The 26,506-nt window shown below is 38.7% G+C and overlaps 1 long non-coding RNA gene across 1 annotated transcript; it reads right to left on the bottom strand.

Annotated features, from left to right (window-relative positions):
- Positions 1-16,762: 16,762 nt before the first annotated feature.
- Positions 16,763-18,315, bottom strand: LOC138923442 (uncharacterized). The gene is made up of 2 exons (XR_011437044.1): positions 17,988-18,315; positions 16,763-17,805 (listed from the first exon to the last, which is right to left on the bottom strand). It is a non-coding gene; the product is annotated as an uncharacterized lncRNA (long non-coding RNA).
- Positions 18,316-26,506: the final 8,191 nt, after the last annotated feature.

Raw genomic sequence — 26,506 nt, 5'->3', positions numbered from 1 at the left:
ACCTGCTACTTGTGATTGGTGTCTAAAGTGTGTGGTGGGGGGAGTTTTATGGGACTAAGCCCATAACCTGTGCACTAACTAAGCACTAAGTGCATAACCTAAGCACTAACTCTGGGTTGTTAGTGTCAGAATTGAATTAAATTGTAAGAAACCCAATTGGTGTCCACAGAGAATTGTAGGATTGTTTAGTGTGGAAAACACACACATTTGGTGTCAGAAGTGTTCTGTATAGGTAAAAACAGATAATAGTGGTAGACCACCATACAGAGATATTCGGAATAAAGTATTGGTGAAAGAATAAGCATATTAAAACAATAGAACACCCATTGACAATGAACGCAATTAGGTAGAGTAAGATGGGAGGTTAAGACTGACTCAGTTGTGTTGTCTGATTATGGATTTGGCAAAGAGAGAAAGCAACAAGGTGAGAACTGACAACATACTAACAAAAGATACCATGTCTCTGGTCATATACATATAGAAATACATATACACGTATGCACCTGAAAAATTGAAGTACAGAAAAACAAAACATTGGGAGAAAATGGTTTTGCACTCTGGATTTCCCATCTACTTCTGAAAGGCAGATGTGTCATTAACCTCTAGTAAAACAGTCTGTGCTTGAGGAAAATGCTAGATATTTAAAAAGAGAACATAGGCAAAGGAAGATGTAATAGGAAATTGTTTTCTGAAATTAAGAATTTTACTTATCTTTGTGCTATTGTATAAAGCACGTAAATATTCTGTTCCACTTAGAGTTGAAAATAATAACATTGACATAACTATAACATGAATGTTTATGGATTAAAACTATTTTTATTATATAAAAATCTCTGAGAGAAATCACAATGGTGATTTTTTTATTGTTTTCTTATATGATATTTGTTCATTTGACTGTAACAAAATATTGGGGAAAAAATTCAACAACATCCGATATGAAAAAAGGACTAAGTGCCTTGTTAGATGTCACAGTATGAATCGCAGTCCACAAGGGCAGGTGTCAAATCCATTTCCCTTCCTCCTAGTACTGGTCCCCCAGCTATGAAACCTAACTCCTGAATTCACGACTCTACACAGGCTGCACAGCACCCTGGGAAATGTGACGCAGTCCCTTCTCTCAACCCTCACCCCAATCTTCTTCCCTTCTATGACTGCTGCTCTCTCGGAGAGCTCCTCCCTCAAGCAGAGGCCTTTCTAAACCTTTGGGAATAAAAATGATGTCTTCACTTAATTTGGTTGTTTGATTTGTCATAAATTAGGAGACAATACAAAGAGGAGATATACAATCAGAGGAGGTCAACATTTTAAAAATTATTCCAAAAGTCCATTTGCATATTATGGTACACTATCTTAGCTCTTAGGCCACACAATGGACTGCATAGATAATTGGGGGGAACGAGAAGGACATATCAGTGCATAGTCGCTTGTATATTGGGGAAAACATAACTGCTTCATACAAAAAAAAAATCACTTAAAAGACGTTCTTATGTTGATTTTTTAATTATTAAATTAATTTCATAATTAAAAATCCTTAAAATATTGAAAAGCTGAAGGACAATAGATGGTAATTATCCCATTGTATTTCATAGTCTTTAACCTTCCAGAAACCCTGGATGCCATCAGATATTAAAAGGGCACTCAGCTTTTCATTTATCCACATATATACCTCCCTATTCTCTGGGAGGAAACAAATCAGTTATTACATGCTGAACTTAGATAATGTGCAAATGATCCAGTGACATTAACAGCAGAAACGGAAAGAGCAGCGTACTTCATGGAGGGTGGTCTGGTGATTATCCTGCCTCCGCATACTTTACTGGATGGCAGGGGGCAGTAATTACATGATGAGAAGCCCACTCTATTTTAAGGCATATATTTTGTTGTTTCCAATGCTGAGTTAAAATACTTTTCCCTGTTATTTTCACAAGTGACTTTAGTTCTGTCGTGCAGAGCCATACGAAAATAATTTCTGTGGTCTTGCTGCTGCTTGTCAATGTCTCTTTTAGAGTGTCGCGCCCAGAAGGGAACGCTGTGCTCCAGAGACCAATTCAAACGTCACGTGGGAGGATGCTCAGGAGCTGTGCCGAACCTAAACTGTCAGGGGTGTCAGGCTCCTGACAAGGAGATTGTCAACGTCCAGCCCTCAACACTTCCAGTTTCCCTGAAAGTGTCACTCAAGGATCGTTTGAGACAGGACCATAGACATCTGTCTCCACCACAGTAGCAGCTGAGAACTAAAGTGACTCTAGAGCCGTTTCATATATTTAAGACATTCTGTAAGTGAAAATGCAAAGCTGAACTTAATCAATGGTAAAACTTCGCAACTTTAATCAAACTCTATTAATTATGTACTTATACACATAATTAATATAAAATGCATTATTATGGACTGAATTGTGTCCCCTCCCCCCACCACACACAACTTCATATGTTGAAATCCTGACCACTAGTACCTCAGAATGTAGCTGTATTTGGAGATAAGGTATTTAAGAAGCGATTAAGTTAAAATGAGATCTTCAGGGTGGGCCTTAATCCACTGACTGGTGTCCTCATAATAAGAGGGGCATGCTCACAGAGGAAAGAGCCTATGAGGACACCACAAAAAGGTGGCCACCTGTGAGCCAAAGGGCGAGGCCTCCGCAGAAAGCACACCTGCCATCTGGAGCTTAGACTTCTTGCCTCCAGAGAAAATAAATTTCTGTTGGTTAAGCCGCTCAGTCTATGGGATCTTATGACAGCCCTAGCAAACTAATGTAAGTATATTATGTTATTATTATACATTATCATATTTATTATTAATTGTATACAATATGTACAATGAGATATAAATAAATATATATTTTATATTATATATTAATTTATATATAATTTTATATATTAACATAAAGTGATAGATTATATCTGTCTATATCATCTATATCTTATCTTTATCTATAAATGCTCCAACAGGATGAATTCCTTGGGAAGAGACAATATTAAGGTCAATATAACTTATGTCAGCAAGCAAATTTTTATAAGTATTTGTCTATACTGGAAAACACTCTGAATTTAAAAAAACAATAGAATGCAGAGATCATTCCACATAGATAGCTTGTGGGGGGTGTATAATTCTACTTTCCCAGCCAAGAGTGGTTTAAAAAGTGCTGACAACACTCTTACACAACTGCTTTCAACCTAACAACCTTAATGAGAAATTTCTCTCGTGTTTTGATCTTCCCACAGCATGACAGGCTGTCTTTTTCCGAGTAGTGTACCAGTCATTTGCTCATGTGTGCTGATAACAGCATGCTGCCAACTTTCACATTGTTGGACCTGTCTATTGTATCTGACATCTTTGATCACGGGTTCTCACATTCTTAAATAGTGTATGTTATTGCCTTAAACAAGGCTTATTCTTTGCTCGTGCAGTATATATAGTACCTATTGTTAAGATTGCCAAGCATTTTCCCATTCATTTTAAACATATCATTGAGACCCATGGAATTTAACTCTTGACTAAAAGTGGCTCCAGAATTGTTAAATCTAAGTTCTATTTTCCTTCTAAGACCATCAGTCTGAAGCACAATTTCGGCTGACATTGTTATGTTGATGATATATGAGTTTATTTTTCATCTCTCAAAAAGCAATTTAAAAATTGATTAAGTACCTGAGTGTCATTTGTAAAGTAAAACTGTGAGCATCCATCCATCACCTGAACTGCGCTTTATAATTCTCACTTTCACATGGATTGTATTTCTTCCACAGCTATAAGGGCATTTTCATTTATATATTTAGTGACAGCAGGAAACTTTGCTGGCTCCTACTGTAGTTCAGGTTGACAATATTTTGATACTTTACATCTTTTAAATGCTTACAAAAGTGACATCTTAGGATAACATCATATTAAGGAGTCTTATATACAATAACAATTTAAAATTCAAAATTAGTCTACCAGGTAGACATTTTTATCCTGTTTTATATAAGAAGTTACTGAGAGACTCAGAAAGGTTAGATTATCCACTGATCTGAGCTAGATGTCAGGGGGAGGATATGAACCTAGTCTGATGCCAAAGTCTGCTCTCTCACCTACAATGCTACACTAACACATAACTCCCACGGAAATAATTAGGAAGGAGTTCTAATTGGGTTCTGCACCTGGAGATTCATTATTTTAAGGTTGATATTATTCAATAAACCAGGTGTTTCAAAACAGATATTTGAATTCATACAGCTGGTTGATCACGTGATTCAAATCAAGCATTAAAAATGGTTATGTAAGCCCTATCATAACAGAAAAAATAGATATTTTGTTTGTTAATAAAATTAATGTACAAAAATAACATTAAGAAAGTGAAAAGCATGGTGCTGACCCGGTGGCCAAGTGGTTAAGTTTGCACACTCTGCTGTGGCGACCCAGGGTTTCAGTGGTTCGGATCCTGAGCACGGACATGGCACCACTCGTCAGGCCACGCTGAGGTGGTGTCCCACATGCCACAACTAGAAGGACCCACAACTAAAATGTACACCTATGTACTGGGGGGACTTGGGGAGAAAAACCAGAAGAAATAAAAAAAGAAGATTGGCAAGAGTTGTTAGCTCAGGTGCCAATCTTAAAAAAAAAAAAAAAAGAAAGAAAGTGAAAAGCAACCTACAGAACGGAAGAGATATTCTCAATACATATATCCAACAAAGGATTTATATTTAGAACGGAAGAAGAACTCTTAGGAATCAATAAGGAAAATATAGCTTAAAAGAAGAATTGGCATAAGTCTTCTACAGAAACTTGACGAAAGAGAATATTCAAATGGACAATGAGCATTCTAAAAGGTGCACAACGTCAGGAAATGCAAAATAGAAGCACAATGGAATAAGTGTACACACCACCAAGTTGCTAAAAATAAAATGATTGAAAATAACAAGAACGTATTGGTAAGAATGTCAAGGAATGAAATTAAGATTTTTCCTGAGAATAAAATCGTGAAACAAGAATTAGAACATGGTATTTGTCAAAGCTCACCTTTCAGACAAGGTGTGGTGGTGCTGAACACGTTCATATATGGAAAATTTCCTCGATAGATATTCACATGTGAGGGTTCCAAACAGCATTAGGGCTGACCCATCATTTTCAAGATATGCCAATATTATCTCTTCATCACTCCCTCTGACAGCTTTGAGTGACTGTGGAATAATCAACTTGAATTTGAATGCTTTTTTTCTTATATTTTGTGGGTTTTCACCTAATAGGACTGACGTGACACTTGGAAAAGTTTACAGTGATGACTGACAACAGCAATTTTTCCATACCAGTGCTCGCTATGGTATAATTTAATCATTTAAGACAGTGTTTTTAACATCTTTTCTCTCTTTGCCTAGGCAACCCTACGAGTGGAGTGTAAACAAACGAAATGGAAAAGACTGTGCTGATCTGGTTCTAAAACAGCTTGGGGAGCATGAAAAACCCTGTTCGCCTTTCCTGCTCGCTCAACAGGCAGGGTCTCGGGCACACGATGCTTAATTCTCTCTCTCCAGGTGACTGAAAGGAAGGAATGTTTAATTTCCTGAATGACCGATGTGCTGAAACACTGATCTACTCCACTGTTTTCAGACATTGTTTCTTTAAAAAAAAAAAAATTTCCAGAACCGTCAGGAAAATCATCCACTAATCCCAATTGAGAAACACTAATGGAAGAGAGTAAACTTTTAATCTAATAAAACATTTTAAATTATGAATTAGCACTGTATATTAGAAGTTCCCTCTGTATAACTGTTAAAAATAATTTTTAGGGTTATCATTGAAATAAAACTGTCACCAACTAACTGCTCTGAGTAACTCAAAGGGAGTTTGGGAAACCACTTAACTGTTTCTCAAAAGTCGTGTTTCAGTTATGTTGAGAGATCAATCAGCAACCACACTGAACCAGTCCAAGCCCCGCCACAAGAGTGACACCTGCACAGATGGGCCAAGAAGAGCCCAAGAGTTACCTTTGCTTCATTTTAATGTTAAGATCTCCACCCCAGGAGGAGCTTAAGCCTTACCAGCCCAACATGCAATCTATGTGAAGGCATGTTTTCAAACTGTGCCTGCGCATGCTTATGCCCATCTCTACATCTGATGACAAAACTTCCCTTTTTAATATTCATCCCCATCCAAAATAAAAGATCTGTTTTCCTTTGTTCGGGAGCCACAGCATTGGAAGCAATTCCCTGTGGTCTCTTTTTTTGCTGCAAATAAATTTTACTTTGTGTGACAACTACTTCTGAGGAAGGCTTTGATGTCAACTCACCAAAAAGTGAACCCGCTTTGGTTCACTAACAAAACCACACAATTTATGATTTTCTTTTATTTATTTATTTTTATTCTTATTTTATTTTTGCTGAGAAAGATTCACCCTAGCTCACATTGGTGCTGATCTTTCTCTATTTTGAATTTTTGATCATCAGTCTCTGTGGTTCATAGATCTCTAGTTTGCCTATACAAAACCAGTTTCAGACAACTGTAAAAGCATCATCCTGCTTCTAATGTGAGATTTCTGCAGCAAGGAGGCTGGCGTCTGGCTTCAGCTCTGTCTGTTATTAGTTATGTGCCTGAATAGGTCACTTCAACTCTGCATCTTTTTCCCTCATCAAAAATGACAGTTACAGGGTCCCGGCCTGTGGTGTAGTGGTTAAGTTCAGTGCACTCTGCTTTGGCAGCCCAGGTTTGTGGGTTCAGATCCTGGGTGCAGACCTACACCATTCATTAATCCATGCTGTGGCGGCGTCCCACACACAAAATAGAGGAACATTGTTAGCTCAGGGACAGTCCTCCTCACCAAAAAAATTTTAAAAACAAGAGTTACATTAAGTTATCTCTGAGGACTTGTGGTAGGCCAAATGATATCCCTCTCCCCAAAACATAACCCCTGGCACCTATGAAAGTTACCTTTTGTATGTAATATAGCAGATGTTTATACCTAATATGGCAGATGTGATTAAGGTAAGGATCCAGAGATGGGGAGATTATCCTGGATTATCTAGTGGGCCCTGAGTTCAACCACCATGTCTTTATAAGAAGGAGACAGAGGGATATTTGACACAGAAGAGAAAAGGGCAATGTGATCACAAAATGATGCAGCCACAAGCCAAGGAATGTCAGGGTCACAAAACACTGGAAGAGGCAAGGAACAGATCCTTCTCTAGAACCTCTGGAAGGAGCACAGCCCTGCCGACACCTTGATTTTGGCCCTGATTTCAGCCTTCTGAACTCCAGAACTGTAAGAGAATACATTTCTGTTGTTTAAAGCCACCAAGTTTTCGATATTTGTTATAGCAGCCATAAGAAGCCAATATAGGACTCTTCCAGCTTTAAAATTCTCTGGGTAACAAAAACAAATTGAAGATGTGAAAGTCCACAGGTATTCAGAATAACCTGCTTTTACTAACTAAAATTACAAAGCACAACTGGGTATTAAAAGCTCTGAGCTTCTTGACATTTGTGACTGATTGGTGGAGAGATGGGCTGACTTTTTTACTTTACATGAATGATTTTTACTTGAAAACTCAAATCAGTCAGTAGTTAATAGCACTGTCCTAATGTCTAACTTGCGAAATTTACGCTACAGTCTCCTATGATAAGGGTGCTTCCTTGACCTCTGTCATTTCCTACCGCACAGCTCAACCTGTGCCCTGCTCAAAATTTCCCATTTACTGAGGGACCAGTTGGTTGTTTGAATTTTCAATTCATTCAATAAATATTTCTTAGGAACTGCCTGTTGTCTTTAATTCTTCACCTCCCTCTCATTCATCAATCTGCTCAGCTCTGGCTGTTGCCTCCGCCATTCTGGTAAAACTATTTTCTAAAAGTCACTAATATTCTCTATACAGCCAAGTACAAGGGACACATTTCTGTTCTCTTCTTAACTAGCCGCCCCCCTCCCCCCCTCCCCCCCCCCCGCGGCCAGCAACATTGGACATAATTGGTCCCTTTTCTCCATCATGAAACAATTTCCTCTTTTGACTTCCACATCACCATGTTCTCCTGACAGTCTTCTTATTACACTGTCTACAGTTTCTCAGTCTCTTTGTCTGCTCCTCTTTTACTTCTGACCTCTAATTTTTAGAATTATTTAGATCTCAAATGGCCGTCCTCTTCTATCCTATCTTTACACACTCAGCCTAGATGATTTTATCCATTCCCCTGGCTTTAAATGCCTTCTGACTTCTGATGGCTCCCTGACTTACACAGCTGAACTTCAGATTCACAAACCCAATTGCAAGATTCATAGCTCCTCCTGAGTACTTAATGGCATCTGAAATTTAAATTGTGCAGAAAGGACTATACTTTTCCACTTGCACACTCCATTTCCCATCTTTTCTTTCACCAGCATTCTCTGTCTTAGTAAATGTTGCCACCATCCACCAAATTGTTCCAACCATAAATCTGAGGATTATCTTTAATACTTCTTTTTCCTTCAGCCACCATGTTGAATCCGTCATCTAATTTTGTACATTATGACTCAAATATATTTTCTATTTAATCATGTATCTCCATTTCCATGGCTACCATTGTCTCTAGCCTGAACTACCTTCTATTTCTAATGTTGCCTGTGTCCAACCCATTCTCCACATGGCAGCCAGCATCATCTTTAGAGAAATTTGCATGTCTGCTTAAACATTCTAATTTCTTCTAAATATTTTTTTTTGTAAGATTTTATTTTTTTTCGTTTTTCTCCCCAAAGCTCCCTGGTGCATAGTTGTATATTCTTCGTTGTGGATCCTTCTAGTTGTGGCATGTGGGAGGCTGCCTCAGCGTGGTTTGATGAGCAGTGCCATGTCTGCACCCAGGATTCAAACCAACGAAACACTGGGCCGCCTGCTGCAGAGCGCACTAACTTAACCACTCGGCCACGGGGCCAGGCCCCTAAATATTTTTTTTATAAATAAAACCCCTGCCTACACAACTAGAAAGACCCACAACTAAAATATACAACTATGTACTGGGGGGATTTGGGGAGAAAAAGCAAAACAACAACAAAATCCTTTAAAAATAAATAAATAAATAAATAAATAAATAAATAAAACCCCTGCCTAATCTGGCCCTTTACTGTTTCTTGAAACTCATCTTAAAGTCTCCATCATACACACTATGAACACTCAGGACTTTTCTCAATTTCTCTAAAATGTCAAGTTTTTTCCTGCTTCAGGGTCTTTAATTGACATTTCTTTCTACATGCAACATTCCTCCAATTCTACCCCCAGCTATTCCTATGTATGAATTTTTATTCTGGTTTCAACTTACATTTCATCTTTTTAGAGAAATAGAGAAATCAGCCCTGCTTACCCAATGGGAAAAGAAGTCTCCCTGCTTATTCTCTATCAGGGCACCCTTGTTTGTTTCCCTCACAGCACTTTTCAGAACTTGTTCCGTTATTTTATCTGTGTGCTTGTTACTACCTGTTTCCGTTACTAGATTATAAGTCCTATGAAGGAGCAGACATCAGTAGTCTTTGTTAACGTTTTGGTTTTATTATGTTTTGCTTTTCATTTTTATCAAAGTTTTACATGTACAGAAATTTTAAAAAGACAAACAAATGCATGAGCTTGGTAACAATGAAAAGCCATCCCCTGACCCCTTCTTTCACATTTCTCCTTTTTCGTAGGCAATGATGTTGTGGGGACCTGGAATTGGCCACCCCAAGATATGTCTCTTTGGCATCAGGATTATTTGAGGCTGATTGCTTTTGATAAACTGGGACAGGGAAGGAGGCTCTGAGGAATGGAACTTGCCCTTCCTTAGGACACATTTACATTTGTAAGGTAAATCTCTATCTGTAAAAGGTGCCTCCCTCTCTGTACCAGGAAGAAGAAAGGAGATGACTTTCTCTCTCTAAAAACTCTTAATCGGTACCAAAGGCAAGGACATAAAATCTGCATTTTATTGTGCTTCTCTGGTAACCTCCTGTGACTGACTTCCCTCCCTCTCCCAACGTTGGCATCTCCTTAAAGATTAAGCATCTTTCTTTAGGCTGGGAACCAATTGCGGTGCTCATCTGTGACCCCCCCCCCCTCAGCCCGAGGCAACACACCTGCCACCCCGCAGCGTTCACTGGGACAGCAGACCTATCTGTCGTTTCCATCAAGTTCTGTGCTGACAGAGCGGCCTCATGACTATTGTGGGAGGGACATTTCAATCACATGTGAAACACCCTGTTTGGGGGTATATAACCACTCTGTGCACCCCACTTCTTCGGTGCCCTTTCTTCCTTTGGGAAGAAAGGCCCCGGGCCATGGTTCCTCATAAAGCTTTGTTTAATTTTCTCTTTCTATTCTGTCTCATGTGAATTTAATTCGTTCTCCAGCTAGACGAACCCCCATTTGGGGAGAGGAAATGTCCTCCTCCCCTACAATGTTCATCACTTTTAGGTGATTACTCTGGTCCATGGTTCTCAAGAACATGTTTGTATTCCCACTTCTTGATATTTCAGTTTTAGGAATCGTTCCATCAGTTGCTACTGTGGAAGATGAGCATCTAACCTTCTTCCACGAGGTCCCACAGACACATAACCATCCCACCGCCAAAGCTCCCAATACAGCTATGTCACTTGTTTGACTAGATTAATATTTCACGTTTACGTGATGATGATTATGCAAATACTAGTCACAGATGAGTTTTCTCTGGAGTTAATAATCATCTTTTTATTTGTTTGCTTAGTTTTCTATACTCATCACTAATTTAATCCAAAACCCTTTGCCAATTGTCTAAATCATCTCCTAAGTAATCAAGATTCCGAAGTCATTCTATCAATTTCATTTTTGACTCCAATCTAGTTTTGTTCCCTCTTGGCCTGATGCACAGCTGTCATCCAGGGACTCTTTTCACTCTCATAGTGGAGATTCCTTTCTTGTCTTTCCAAACTGAATCTATTCCATGTATTCCTCTTTCTTGTTTTCGTCCTTTGTTTTAATGGGTCACCTTCTCCAGCATTCTTAGAAAAAATACAAGGCACATAATTCTTTGCTACCTACATGGCTAAAATATCCTTATTCTATCCTCATCCTTGATTGAGTGTGTATTGATTATAAATTCTCAATTTAAAATAGTTATCCTTCAGCAATGTTAGCAGATTATCCAAAACCTTGTTAGCTTCCAATGTGACTACGGAGAAACTCAAAGTTAACATATTTTGTTACAGCCTCTCTTATTTTTGTTTTCCTATCTGGAAGTTTAAGTTTCTCTTGTCCATAGTGTTTTGTATTTTCACTATGTGTCTAGATGATAATTTATTTGTGTCTGTTAGCTTGAGCACTCAATGACAAGAGGCAGGGAGGAAAGTAGCAGCAGGTATATTTGTGAGATGACAAAATTGAGGTAATTTCTGGTGGAGTTTATTTTTGTAATAAGGTGAGGTCTTTTACTGAGGACCAGAGAATTTTTGAAAAGTTGTCCAAGTCTATTGTGGAGAATGGGAAAGAGTTTTTATTAGGTATGTTTATTCTTATTCTTAAGTAAGGAAATGGGACTGTTTGGGTCTCAGATTTAGCTGAGGTCCAAAAGTTCGAGAACTTGTTGCTGGTTTGAGAACTAAAAAATAGCTTGCAAGTATTTTCACATTTCACAATGATGTGCTAGACATCTCTACAGCATTGGTAAGTAGATGATTAAAAATCAGTTTTGCACACTTAGTCAGTACCTCTGCATGCCATCCCTGCTTTGAGTTCTAAAGATTTGAAGCTGAATGAACAGGAAAGAAAGAGTTTCTTTGAGGAAGGATGGTGAAGTTCGGTAGCATTTTCTTCTCCCTTCCTCTTTTCTCCCAAAGGAAGTGAGGATCAGCTTATGGCCTTTTACCAGGAGCCTATTGAGTGCGGGGAGTCAAGAGGACTGCTCAGAGACCTTGACTTGTACCGCCCAGAGTTTTGGGGAGGTACTGAGACAGTGCCATTTACACCTGGAAAAGTTTATAAGTGAGATATTATGGATGGCTAACTTCTCTGACATCAGAGTGAGTAGAAGTGGCTATTATGGAAAAACAAAAACAAAAACAACAACTCCATCTGCAGGCAGGCAGGATTTTGCGGGGGCTTAGGATAATGTTTTCCCTGAGGCAGAGTCATCTTGAATGGACCTTCCCAAGAGGATGGCCAGCCAAGGCAAGGGACCATAAAAGTAAAAGGATGGAGGTGGAAGGGGATGCGATAAGAGCTCAGCCAGATATATATCACCTGTGTAAATAAAATGTGCATTATGCAAGTCCCCACAGAAGTGTTCGAATAGTGAAAACTATCTCTGAACACACGCCAAGTTTAAAAAGTTTCAAAACCGGGGGCCAGCCCAGGGGCATAGTGGTTAAGTTCCCACACTCCACTTTGGCAGCCTGGAGTCCACAGGTTTGGATCCCAGGCACAGACCTACACACTGCTCATCAAACCATGCTGTGGCAGTGTCCAACATACAAAATAGAGGAAGATTGGCACAGACGTTAGGTCAGCAACAATCTTCCTAAGCAGAATGAGGAAGATCGGCAACAGATGTTAGCTCAGCAACAATCGTCCTCACCAAAAAAAGAAAAAAGAAATTCAAAACTGGATTGTGACAGTACTGGTAAATAGCTTCCTGTTTCTTATGGATTATAATCGAGCACTATAGTTGTTTATGTCACTGCTCAGTAGTTCCAGGTATGGGCGTTGGGAACTCTTTCTGCTTGGATCTTTTGTCATATCAACCTGACCCCCATTTTTCATTTTTTTCTTCTTTTTGTGTGTCTGTACATTCTGGCACCACAAGATGCTGTAGGTTTCCCTTGTATTTTTCCTGCCACAGCCCTGCAATCACAGCTTCTCCAAGAAGTTCTGGCTCATTTTATTGAAGAATGCATTGTGAAAACAAGATCTGGACGCTAGATGTGCTTGTTGATAATAGGTTAGTCACAGCTTCTAAACCCTCTCAGTGTTTGGAGCTAGGAAAGAAATGTATGTGCACTAAACCCTTACTCACACACACACACTTATGTGTATTTCTATATATATATATCTATTTGGAGACTTTTTTTTAAATTAGTTCCTATGATACCAATCTAATCTAGTACCAAAGGGTTCATTCTAGCATCCTCCTTTTTGCTTATTTGTGCCTCTTTCTCTGACAGCGGAAAAAAACCTACTTAAAAACCTTTAAAGGGCTTTCTCTTCTGCTCAGAATAATACTCTTTGCACGGATTCCAAGCCCTGTACGATCAGTCCTGCTCACTCTACTCTTACTGTTGTACACGCTACTCTGAGATCATTGGTCTCATTTCCCTATCTTGAAAGTTCCTGTTCCATTGAAAATCTAGTTATTTGCCCTAGAGGTGACTTCAGCGTGTTCTTTGCTTTGCTTGCTTGAATCAGATGTCATCTCCTATAAGAGGAAGGCCTTCGCTGACCATGACCAAAAGTGGCACTCTCCATGTATCTCTATCATAGCATCCTGGTGACTTCATTTATTGCACTCAGGAAATTACCTGTTTATTCTGTCTCCTCAATCGGAATGTTAAGTCTCAGAAGAGAAAGAATCTCTCACTCTTTTCTTTACACCTATGTCACCAGAGCAGAGAATAGCTCCTGGCATATAATAGAGACAATAAATATTTAGAGAATGACTCGTAGAATGACTGACAGTCAGCAAGGAGAGTCTGCCCTATCAAGGTTGGACACTATAGGGGATGGGCCCACAGCCAAGTGGTTGCATTCCCATGCTCTGCTTCAGTGGCCCAGGGTTCACCAGTTCAGATGCTGGGCAGGGACCTGCACACTGCTCATCAAGCCATGCTGGGTGGCATCCCATATAGAAGAACTAGAATGACTTACAGCTAAGATATACAACTATGTACTGGGGCTTTGGGGAAAAAAAAGAGGAAGATTGGCAACAGATATTAGTTCAGGCCCAATCCTCCTCATCAAAAAAGCATTACTTAAAAAAAAAAAAAAAAAGATCGGTCACTATGAATTTGCTATAGTACCGACACATGCAATTGTGAGAATTCAGTAACTCCTTATGGGAAAAGAAAGGTGGAGTTATCTAGGGTTGTCATTTTGCCAAATGGATGCAACAAAAAGATAATAAGATAAGGCTATTAGAATACTGGCAAGGAAGAAGCAGGGCAGCAGAAGAGGAGGCTGTGCAACATGGAGGATGATGTGGCTATAAGCTTTCCAGAATTGTTCGTCAAAGCAGTGTGCTGCTGGTGGTAGCGAGGGGCAAGAGAGTAGGAAAGCAGAAGGACTTAGACCTCTCCAAAATTACATATTCTATATTGAATAATTAGATTTATTGCTAAACCATAGCACAGGTGGGCAGCAAGTAATGTCATTTGTAAATTCCTGGCCTCTACTAAGTTTTGGAAAGAGTAGCAGTCTCTGATGCTTACAGAATGTAGATGTCTTGCGACTCCATAGGATTAAACATTGGTCAGCTTCTGAATTCCTAATAAGTATGTAGTTGTGTTGGTAGGACACCTTAATACATTAGTATGCAAGCAGCTACAATGAACTTAATTTTTGTCTTCCTCCAGCCCTTATGGAGATGCATCCTGCTAGAATGAATTCCTCCTGGTGGCTGTAATTAGATCAGTGAATGCAGTCCTTGCCTTTCCTTCTGTAATCAACTACGTTTTGCTTTGTCATTTCCCAGGAATGAGTTTTGAAATCATATGTGCTTAGATGAAGACATAGCTGGCAGATGATTTGTGAGGTTAATAGTGAAAAAACAGAGGGACCAAGAACGTGGTCCCTGACCCATCCTGATGGAAATAAAGTTAAAAAAAAATTTAAAAGACTCAAACTGTACAGAATGCTCAGAACCTAACAAAAAGAATTGAATGAGACATAGATTGTTTTTCTTCTGAATTTCATGATCTCTTTCAGGCCACTAAAGAACAATTTACTTCACTAGAAGTAATTTACCAAATGTATTCTGGAGGAATCCCTGAGTCCATGTATCACTGAAAATGAGCAATTTGTTCCTTTCTTGTAGTAACAGGCCCAACAAATTATACAGATATTGGGGAACAAGAAATGTCATTAAATATATTGAACTGGTTGAAGTAGTGGTTTTCAAACTGTGTTCCAAGGTCAGAGGCCACTTGCAGGAGGGGCAGACCAGCTCCACTTTTACTTGTTTTATATATTGATCTTCTACACGAGATTAAATTTAAAAACAGGATTCTGCCCTAAAATAAATTAGAAAACCATTGGTCTTCTAAGCATAGAAAAAATGGAATGTCTTTAAAAGACACCACACAGCTATGTTCAAATATACTATATAACATACCAATAAATGTAATATTTTATCTTTCTGTAGCTATCATTTAAAAAATGCTCTTACATATCTAATTTAGTAATTTTAAAATAAAAAGGGAGTAAAAAAAGAAAAAAAAGAGAGGGAGGGAAGGAGACAGATAGGTTGGGCTGGATTTCAGTTTCAACTTTATTCATCTTTAAGGTGAATTATCCTTTGACAATTCCCCTTAAAGTCTATGACTACATGAAAGTAGATTTTAAATAGACATATGACTATTTCTTTTTATTCATAAAACTAATAAAACATTGTTTTAAAAAAGGAAAATTTCTCCAGAAGAAGAAAGTGATCTGATATTAAAATTGACTAGAACATGCTAAGCACTCTGCAAATATTTGTTAATAAATAAATAATGAATAAATTTCACGAAAAAGTATAAAACTATAATTTCATCTATTCATTCAAATATAAGATGATTACTAAAATTTTGTGAAAATATATATTTCCATTCATTCTCAGGAAAATGTTTACCTTTTTCTTGGTTCTCAGGAAAATGACCTATTTAGTTACTGCTCTTCTTTTTTTTTCATTAAGGTAAAATTCACTAACATGAAATTAACCATTTTAAAGTGAACAATTCAGTAGGATATAGTACATTCACAATATTGTGTAACTACTATCTGTAAACAATTCCAAAACATTTTCATCATCCCAGAAGAAAACCCAGTACCCATTAAGCAGTCAGTCCCCGTTTTCCTCTCTCCTCAGCCCCTGGCAACCACTGATTTGCCTTCTGACTCCGTCGATTTATCTATTCTGGATCTTTCATATAAATGGAATCACGCACTATATGACTTCTTGCAAGTGACTTATTTCACTTAGCATTAATGGTTTTGAGGTTCATCCATGTTGTAACATGTATCAGTATTTTGCTCCTTTTTATTACTAAAAATATTCCATTTGGTGTATATACCACATTGTGTTTATCCATTCGTCTGTTGATGGCCATTTGAACTGCTTCCACCTTTGGCTATTGTAAATAGTGCTGCTCTGAACATTCATGTAGAAGTATTTTCTTGCATACCCATTTCCAATTTTCCAGGATATATAACTAAAATGGAATTGCTGGGTCATACGGTAATTCTATTTTTAAGTTTTTGAGAAACTGCCAAACTGTTTGTCACAGTGGCTGTACCATTTTACATTCCCCCCAGCAAAGTATGGGGGTTCCAGATTCTCCATATCCTCACCAACACCTGTTATTTTCCATTTGGCTGTCTTTTAATTAAACTTTTCTGCGATTAAATATAATTATTGGTTTTACGGGGGAATAAGTTACTCAAAACAGGATTTCCTTTTTCATAGAGTTGCTTTTCTATTTTTCCAAAATTGAATTCCTTACTCCTCTTCATTGAATGTATATAAAAGAATACTTTCTGGCTTTATTAAGACCGAAATGCAGAACTCCATGTCATTATACTGTGGGGACCGGCTTTCTCTAAACGGATCACAAGGATTCATTAGGAGCCCAGGTAACGTTCCTAGTGGTTTTTATTACCTCTCACTCCACTGCCATAATGCCATATATTTTCTTTTCTACTAAATACTTTTGGTGTAGAGTATCTAGGTCAGTTATAGTGAACATTGGGAGAGAACAAGGAACAGAAACATAAAGACGTGAATTAGAAAATATGTTGAAAAATCACAGTTTAAACAGGTATATCCATACTATATGGAAACAAAATTGTTTCATGGTGCAAGAAAATGTAAGTCTGAGAACAATAGAAACATGGATATTTTGGCCCATTTTTTGACATTTTACCATTATTTTATGTGATTTCACTTGTAATTTTGCTTTTTATTCATATAATTTTATTTTTCTGCTCCTTGGCTACTTTATCATCTAGAATCAGTTGTTTAGGTGACTCTCATGTGGCCACATATCAGCTTAATACATTTCTGCTCAAGCAGTGATCAGTCACACGCCACCTGCCAAGCATTGTAACCAATCGGCAAGTAGACAGTTTTGACAGGCTGTTCCCAGGAGATCCCTCTGCTGTTCTGTAACAGGCGGGCGCCCAGCGGGATCACAGTCTAGGAATGTAAACCCAAAAGCAAGAATGAAAAATGAGGGAAATAGAGGGGAAAGTGACAAAGCACAGGATAAAATCTTTAAAAATTAGACGTGCTAAAAGATTATAAAAGTACGAACATAGGAGAGAAACACATGATAAAGAGTTTGGTCTCAGAATTAGAAACAGAAATTAAAAAGACTGCACAGCGTGATGAACAATGTAAATTAAATATACGACAAACAGAATTTCAGAAAATGACAAAGGGGAAAACGCATAGCATTTGGCACTTTTTGCCAAGTAAGTTGGAAGGATAGAGGGTATAAAGCCCAATGTAGCAAAAATAGGCAGGGAGATGCAAGTTGCACACAAACAAAGCAATAATTCCTAGAGGCTCTAGGTCATTGACAGAACACAAGCCTTCCCTGTATGAAGCTTGGAGTTCCACTCCCGTCATGATCCATTTATGCGCACTTGTAGGAACTCAGTCAATATTTGCTTGCGCTGTAAGAAAGAAAGGCATGCTACACAGGACAGTTAGATATATAAAACATAAAGAAAAAAATGCGTTTGTTGTTTTTTTCTTCTAACCTGTGGAAACATGTTAATTAGCATTTATTGATATTTCCTAAATGTGTCCTTCCTCTGAGACAGAATAATGCGCCTTTGCTGTAAGATGTACTTACCAGGAAATAACAGCAGGTAACCATACAAATATAACCAGAGGAAAGACTGTTTCTTTGAAGACTCCTGTTAAGAGCTTTTGGCTGGACTTCAGAAGCATGATGTGGACACCCAAAGGTCTGCTTCCATTTGACTCTGAGTGGTGTGGCAGGTGGGAGGGCCACAGACACACTCTGCTTCCTCCTGTCATGCTGAACAGCCTGGCGGACCCATAAGCAAAGAAACCAGGGCTGCTGCCTTGAATCCTGTTCAAGAGGAAGACAAAGGCGCCTTTGTGCTTGCTTCTGCCCAAGGGAGAGTCTTGTGAGCACAGGCTCTGTTACCGAAAACCTGCCCAGAAGGAAAGCATATTTGAGACCAGACTCTGGGAATTGGAGACTCAAGCTTTTGTGAAGCTAGAACCTGCAGGGGACAGCCTTGATTTGATTGGTAAATATCTGCCCTCTCTAAACTGTGTGGTAATATCTTCTTTCGATGAAGACACTGGAGCTGACTTTGTGGTAGAAAACTATTCTAGTGTTACACTTGTTCATCTAAATTTTAAAGTCATGAAGTCCATGGACAGAGAAAAGAATGAGTAGTTCTTTGAAGAGAGCATGGAAACATATTGGAGAGTTGTACTAAAGTGGGGGTGGTGGTTAATGCATAAGAATCAAAAGAAGTTTGCATAAGGAGTGCCAAATAGCTATTAAAATACCTCTTTGGAGAAAGAATGTTATAAAAATTTAAAAGAGTGTCTCCTCTAATTCTAGAAATTTCACCACTAAGTCTTTGGAATTTAAATATAACCTTATGTTTACATACTACATGGATTTATTCTTTATGAGCCAGTTTAAATAAAACCTGTCCAGAATGATGTCACAACAAATTTATCTAGCAGTTATAGAGATGTAGTGTGGGTAGCTATTCACGCAAAGTAAGTGTGATTAATAGATACTTTCAAAATAAGGAATTTCTGACATCTATAAATTTAAGAGAGGGCAGATCTAAGCACAGACAGATCTGATTTGGACATCATTCCGTAAAGGATGCTGCTTGCCTGGTCAGCCCACAATAAACCAGTTTTGTGATTAGAAATATGAGTTTGGCTCATGAGTTTAGATACCTCTCTTAAGGTCAGCAAAATACTGTTGATAATCATTGATGAAACAGTATGGAATGGACAGGTTATAGTTTACTAAAGAGAATAAGTGTTTTATAACAAATTCAAATATTATGCAGGTATAATTACAATGAAGTTCTTGCTAATCACCAACATCTTCTTACTTAGCCACTGAAGACACCGACTGACCAGAAGTTCTACAAGGATCCTTTTGTTCTTTTCTCTTCTGTTTCTTCATTTCATGGTAATTCATATTCTACATAGGATTTTGCTGAAACATGTCAGACTGATCATTTCCTTTTTTATCCAAATTGATGAGAAAGTTTCAAAACGTCTCAGCAATTGAGAAAATATAGACCCTTAGCCAAACCAACCTGGGTTTTAATCTTATTCTGTGGCCTTGGACAAGTGACATAACCCCTCTAACCCTTGGGGTCCTCAGAGCAAAATGGGACTATCTCCCATTCAGAGGCAGGTGAGGATTTGAGACACCATGTTCAGGGCCTGGTACAGAGCAGGTACTTGATAAACGGCAGATTTTTTTTGTTTTTTTCTCCCTCCAGTTGTTGTAGGTTCAGTCTCAAATCTGCAATGATTCTCTTTCTCAAGCAGATTTTACTAATCCAATTTTCATTGCTCTCTTCCTTTAACAAATTGTTCACAAACATCCATGTAAGAAAAAGAATTCTGGCAGTATGGGTCTGTCGGGTGTGTACACACAATTGACAAGTCCCGTGTTTACATTTCTCCTACAAAATGCCTTCTACTGTAGCTGCTGTGGGGGTTTCAACAGTGCTCCTAACCCACGTGGGAAAAGAAAGTTTTCCAGGCTGAGTGTGGCTTGAACATACTACTAATAAAAATATCCTTTACTAACACATGTAGTGTGCCTTCGCAATCTCAGAGGCAGCTGAGTTCAAAAAGTTGTGCCTTTGCTAAATTTTGAATTATCAACATTTCACTGTTTAACTGTTTTAAAACTACTATGTATGTTTTCACAAATATAACCTATATATCACCTGGAGTTTTATCACCCCTTGAAATCTATTAAGATAAACTTGAACCTCATTCTATGCCCATGTATAATTTGCTCAGATTTATGAAATATTTCTATAAGCATATTTGCTAAGATTTAACAAAATTCCCAAGGGTTTATATTCAAATGATCAATTCTGGATCTGGGTTTCTATTTTCACACATGCTATGTCCACCCATCCATAAATCTCAAGCTTATACCTTAATCTCCACCAAAACTGCATCACTCATGCAGAACATATGCATGAAGTAAACTTATTTAAAGACTTTGGTGGGAGTGGTAGAGTTGAGGAAATTTATATTGAAGCAACACCAACAACTTCCAATCCGACATTGACAACCATGTTCTTTAAAATCCTTTTGGCTACCATGCCACTTGGTGTTTCTCATTGGCACTTTATTCAATGGGGTGCCCATACCTAAACTACCTCACTCAGTCCTTCCCATTTCTACCCCATTTTCTCTGCAATTTTTCTCTAATTCAGTCCCTCAAATTGTTTGCTTTCAAAAGGAGACTTTTCATGTCATACATCATAGTATTATCTAAAGCCCTTAGTCAGCAAAAGTCATTAAATTCCCTTAGGAAGTATTGATTTACCCTTTTTTGCTAAAAGGCAGAGGTGAACTGGTTTGGTCTTGTAGTGGGCTCTATGATATGCCACCAAGATCCCCCTTCAGGACAGAAGGACTTCTTCCCTAGCTGATGGTAATATTGTGTCTGTGAGCCCTGGAATTGGCTCAGGTGAATAGAGTCTCTTTGACTAGGGCCATGCTCCTATTCTAGGGGCAGCCCAGAGCTAATGAGTGGTCTATGTGGAGATATAAAGGCCTTGACCACTCACTTAAACCCAGGAAACTTTGACAGGACATCTCAGCCTCAGTGCTCCCTATGGGGCCAGCAGACTGAGCTGAAGTCTTTGTTTTTGGTGTTGTAGCACAGCCTCTCCCTCTGCTCATTCCTGCTTTCCACCTTTCTTTTCCACAGTTGTTATTCCAGAGGCCACTCTCTAGTAAACTTTCCAATGGGATTTTCATCTCAGAGTCTGCCTCCCAGCCAACCCAACCTACAATAGTGCCTTATTAGTTATGAATATGTAATATATAAGATAAAGATATTTGAGAGGGATGGAGAAAATACAAATGTGGAGAGACCTAAAAAAAAGAATTTGGGGTAAGAGAAGAAGTGAGAAGGGGACTAACCAAGAGTTTCAACTCTAAAAATGAAAATTTTGGTTGTAACATCTTGGTAGTATCAGTCTGGTAACAGGAAAGCAAGTAGCAATTGATGGAAATAAAATAGTAAGAAAGGAAACGATCCAAATAGAAAAGTTTCATTACACTACAGTCAAAATGGCACAGTGGGATTTAAACTCGTTGTACGCCCAGTAGTTTTGAAGTATACAATGTTGCACTTTCATGAGACACGATTTTTGGTTCATTGATTATAAGCCCAAAGCTTCTTACTTCTCACCTAAATATAGAAGCAAAGGATAAACGCCTGATTATGAAAACTAGGAATATTTTAAACAACCTATTTGAAAAATAATTCCCCAAAGACATTGGCTGTGAAAACCAGTGAAAGATATTTCCTTGGTTTTGGTCACGGTAGGTTCACATCTGGCATTTGGTCAATCACTCATTAAATATTAATTAGCATTATTTATGCAATTTCAATGCTCTTTTACCCTTTTAATGAGGGGGGAATATGAAGGAGAGGGATTTTTCAAAGGACAGTTATGTTCTTTCTCACTGATCTGCAGGTTGCTTATCCAATTTAAATAAATGTCTTTTTCTCATTTCCCTTTACCTTAAGCCTGAAATAGAAAAGTGAATTAAGTGCAAAGAAAAGATTTTTACTTTTCAGCAGGCAGTTTCCTTTCAAACAAAGAAACATTGTTAGGTTAATTGCTATTAATATAAAGAATAAATCACTACACTATTTAGCGTTTCCTGAATCTGTTTTTGTTTTTTTTAAATACATAATTTTCAAACAACATATTCCAAATTCGAGGAGTTTTATACACAAATCTTAAATGTGCCAAGAGTTTAAAAATTATTCAATGACAATGCAGGAATTTGGAAATATTATTAATTTTTGGAATAGTAACAGGACTCAATAAAGTCATGTAATTCTTTTTTTAATACACATTTGAGCCTCTGTTACATGCCAAGCCTTGTGTACAGTGGATTTCAGAAGCAAACAGAACCTCCTGCCTATTCAGCAGGACTTCGCCTTCTTGTGAGGGGACCAATGAAAAGTTAGTGATTACAGTGTAGTGAGAAAAGTACTGTAAGAGACCTACGCACAGAGAGTAGAGGGTAGGAAAGACCTAATTCATCCTGAGGATTGGGGCACGATCAAGGAACACACGCTTGTGAAGCCCAGGAGAAGGAGGTAGCGACTCGCAGGTGTGAAGTGAATCGAGGGATGAAGACCAGACAAGAAGAAGGAAGCACAAGTTCAAAGCTGGGAGTTGTAAGGGATCCTAACACATTCTGAGAATGGCAAGTATGTCTATACCATTGGACAAAGAGATGTGTGTGGAGGGGGGCTGGCCCAGTGGCGCAGCGGTGGAGTTCACACTTTCTGCTTCTGCCGCCTGGGGTTCACCCAGTCGGATCCCGGGTGTGGACATGGCACGGCTCAGCAAGCCATGCTGTGGTAGGCGTCCCACGTATAAAGTAGAGGAAGATGAGCACGGACGTTAGCTTAGGGCCAGTCTTCCTCAGCAGAAAAGAGGAAGATTGGCAGCAGATGTTAGCTCAGGGCTAATCTTCCTCAAAAAAAAGATGTGTGTGTATGTGTGTGTGCGCGCGCACGTGTGTGCGCGCGTACATGGCAACAGATGAGGCTGAATATGTAAAAATTTAATGAAGAGTCTTGTGTGCTACATCAAGAACTTTAACTTTATCCTGAAGTCCGTGTGGACCCAGTGAAAGATATCACAAGAATCCAAACCAAGAAAGATGGAAGCAACTAGGGCTCTAGAAGATTGATGGAGGTTAATCTGTTCCACACTTATGGTCCTGGGGCAGGGTGAGCGTTTGTACTGCTAATTCTTTCCACAGCACAGACCACCAGACCTCCTTAGACAACCCACACCAGAGGTCTCACATGAGAATCACCTGAATATCTGCTTTAATTGGCCCAAGGAGGTCCCTGGGTATGACTACTTTTAAAATGTTCTTTAGGTGACTGTAATGGGCATGTAAGGTTGGAGGTGCTGTTTCCCTAAGTCATAAAAAGTAATGAATAAAAATAGAATATTGTGACGTTTACAAAGAATGGCTGAAAATTGAATTATAATGTTCACGTATTTGAGATGCACATATCACCCCCCCCCCCCCCCCGCCCTGAGCCTAATGCTTAGTGGGTGTTAAATAGGGGTTATAATAAATGAATGCATTCCAAAAGAAGATTTATGAGCTAAAGTAGAACAATTAGGTAAAGTCAGGGCTGAGGGCTATCATTCCCCCAGGACACTCTGCACACTGTTCTTCAAACATCCTCTGTCCTTTTACGCATATGTGCCTTTGCTATCTAGAAAAATGTCTCCCAAACTATGGACATGGAAACCTCCCACCACGCTTCAAGGCTGCTCTGCTGAGTTTTTCCCAAGACAACCTTCATGTCCAGAAGTGGACTGCTCCCTTCGCTAGGCCCCTCCAGCACTGTTCTACTCCTCTGACAGTGTCTGCTCTCCTTGCTGGAGTGTGTACTCCACGAAGAGCAACTCCCCTCTAATCCCCCCGCAGCGCCCAATAGTCAATGTTTGTTGAAAAGTTTTGGGTATAGAAAGAGGGAAAAAAAATTGCAGGTTATATATTCAAAGCTGCATAATGGCAAAGGTAGGTGAGCAGAGAGCAGAGGGCATGAAAGTCATTCTGAGAAGTACTTCGCTTAACTGAGAATAAACAGAAAAACAAAAAGAGCACTGATTGTTCCTCAGTATTGACAGGGAGGGAGACCATCGCACATTTCTACCTGCAGTGGACTTGCACTGCTGCTGGGTTGAGCAGGAAAGGACAGAAATGGCCTCACGATCTTAGTTTCCATTTACATCAATGCTGTGTGGAGTACTGAGTGAACAGGGCCTGAGGGAAATTCTCAAAGCCATTTGTGATCTAAACAAATACACGGTGGAACTCAAAGTGATTCAACTACTAGTATCTACTATTTTGTGCCTTCTACAAAGTAAGAAGCTTTCTTTTTCTCTTTTCTTTTTTTTTTTGAGGAAGATTAGCCCTGAGCTAACTACTGCCAGTCCTCCTCTTTTTTGCTGAGGAAGCCTGGCCCTGAGCTAACATCCGTGCCCATCTTCCTCTACTTTGTATGTGGGATGCCTACCACAGCATGGCGTGCCAAGCGGTGCCATGTCCGCACCCAGGATCCGAACCGGCGGACCCCAGGCTGCTGAGAAGCGGAACATGCAAACTTAACCGCTGGGCCACCGGGCTGGCCCCTCTCTCTTTTTCTTTTTTTTTTCAACTTGAGACTTTTGGGAGCACAGACAGGCAAAAGAAAATCCAAAAATCTTCTTGTACCACTTTGGACAGGAAAAACAAAAAACAAACAAAACCAAAACCACTAAGTGTGGTATACTCTTATATTTATGTGCCTGGAAGCGTATGTTCTGACTCAGTCTCCAATCACACCTGTGGCAACAGGGCACATATGTCACATCCACCCCTATTGGTGTCAATAATTTGGATGAGCTTGTGTTAGGCATTCTTGTTTTGATTTTCTTTGTAATTTATTTCTGGAACTACAAATATCAAATTAAATCCATTCTTCACTCTTGCTTAACATATGTTGTGATTTCATCAGGAAAGAAGTAGAATATTCTATCCTCTTTAGGATATCAGCATCTCTACCATTTGAAGATTATTTCTCTGGGGAGTAATACAAAATCTGTACCCTAGGCTGTTAGTAATGTGCTGGAGATTAATAAGCCTCTGGGTTATTACAACATTTCCTAAAAATGGAAGACATATGGATCAGATGTTTGGAATTCACACTTATAAACATAATATGTAGGATAGAGTTAAACCTCAATCTTCAGAGTTCATTTTCTACAACGTCACTGCAAAAGTCCTTCTTAGTAAGGATTAAGTAAGACTGAATAAAGCCCAGTGTCTTATTTTGTTCTTCTTCCCTGCTGATCTGGTTTTAAAATGAAGTTCAGATGTCAAAGCCACTGTTGAGATAAAATGAGGAGTTTGACTTGATTCTGCCGTCAGTGCACTGTGCAGCCGTGGAGGAGGCCTTGAACCTTCCTGAACTCCACATTCACTGTGTCAAAAAGGACTTTATAACGAGGTTAATAAGATCATGTCTGTAGGGTATTTTAAGCTCTTTTATTTTCAGAATGATAAGCAAATGTGAGGTTTTATTATCATTATCATTGACTTCAAAGGGAATTTGGCTTTCATAGCTCAGTGGGGTGAAAAAAGGATAAGAACCTGGCTGCTGGTGTTCAAATAAACATCAGGGTTAACAATTCAAGGAGAAGGTGAAGAAACAGGGAGAAACACCTTGTTTCATTGATACATCAGTGATGAGAGCCAGCTTGAGCAAGACGGAATCCTAAATAAACCATCAGGGCAAAAATTTCATATTCTTTCTCCCTCTGTTTCTCTTTCTCTCTGTCTCTGTCTGTCTGTCTCTCTCTCTCACACACAGACTCGTTCTTTTAAATTCACTTCTCTGTTATTGAATTTAATATATTACTCATCTTCCGATGTTAAATTCAAAAGATAAGTAAAATCGCTCTAAATGTATTCTTGACTGCACTTCTTAATACATATATTAATGGAATTTCCCTACATGTTTAATGTTGCATATATTAATGAAAAATATAGCAGACCACTTCCGTAAGATGAGCCCCAAACACAGCTATTTGGTCTGAAGAAGTAACATCTGTAATCTCCCCATTTGAAATGGATGGTCATATTGAGAGGAAAATCTTAAACTTCTGTAGTCCTTGGTTCTCCTACCACAGTGAAATCATAAGTGACACATTTTTAACGTAGTTTAACATTCACTTTCTTTCGCTCAACTGAGAGCAAAAAGGCAAATCTGCATCCTATATCTAGTCCTGCTCATTGAAATGTAAATCACAGTAAACAACACATGTAGAAATAAATGGACAAACAGCAGAAAAAATAAAAATGTATTACCGCTCTACAGCCATTTGTCTTCTGATAGCATGAGTAAAGCTTCAGTCAGATACAATTAAATGGACTGAAGCTTTAACAGTGACTTTTGAACTGCTTGAATTAACAAAATCAATCCTCATAAATTAAGCTATCAGTGATCTATGATACAATTAAGTTCCATAATCAAAAAATGCTCCAGTGCATACCGTGTCACTTGTGCTATTT

This window comes from Equus caballus, chromosome 3 (assembly GCF_041296265.1).
Source record: "Equus caballus isolate H_3958 breed thoroughbred chromosome 3, TB-T2T, whole genome shotgun sequence".
Classification (NCBI taxonomy): Eukaryota; Metazoa; Chordata; class Mammalia; order Perissodactyla; family Equidae; genus Equus; species Equus caballus.
Note: the sequence above shows the minus strand (reverse complement) of the source record. Positions and strands in the feature narration are given on the sequence as shown.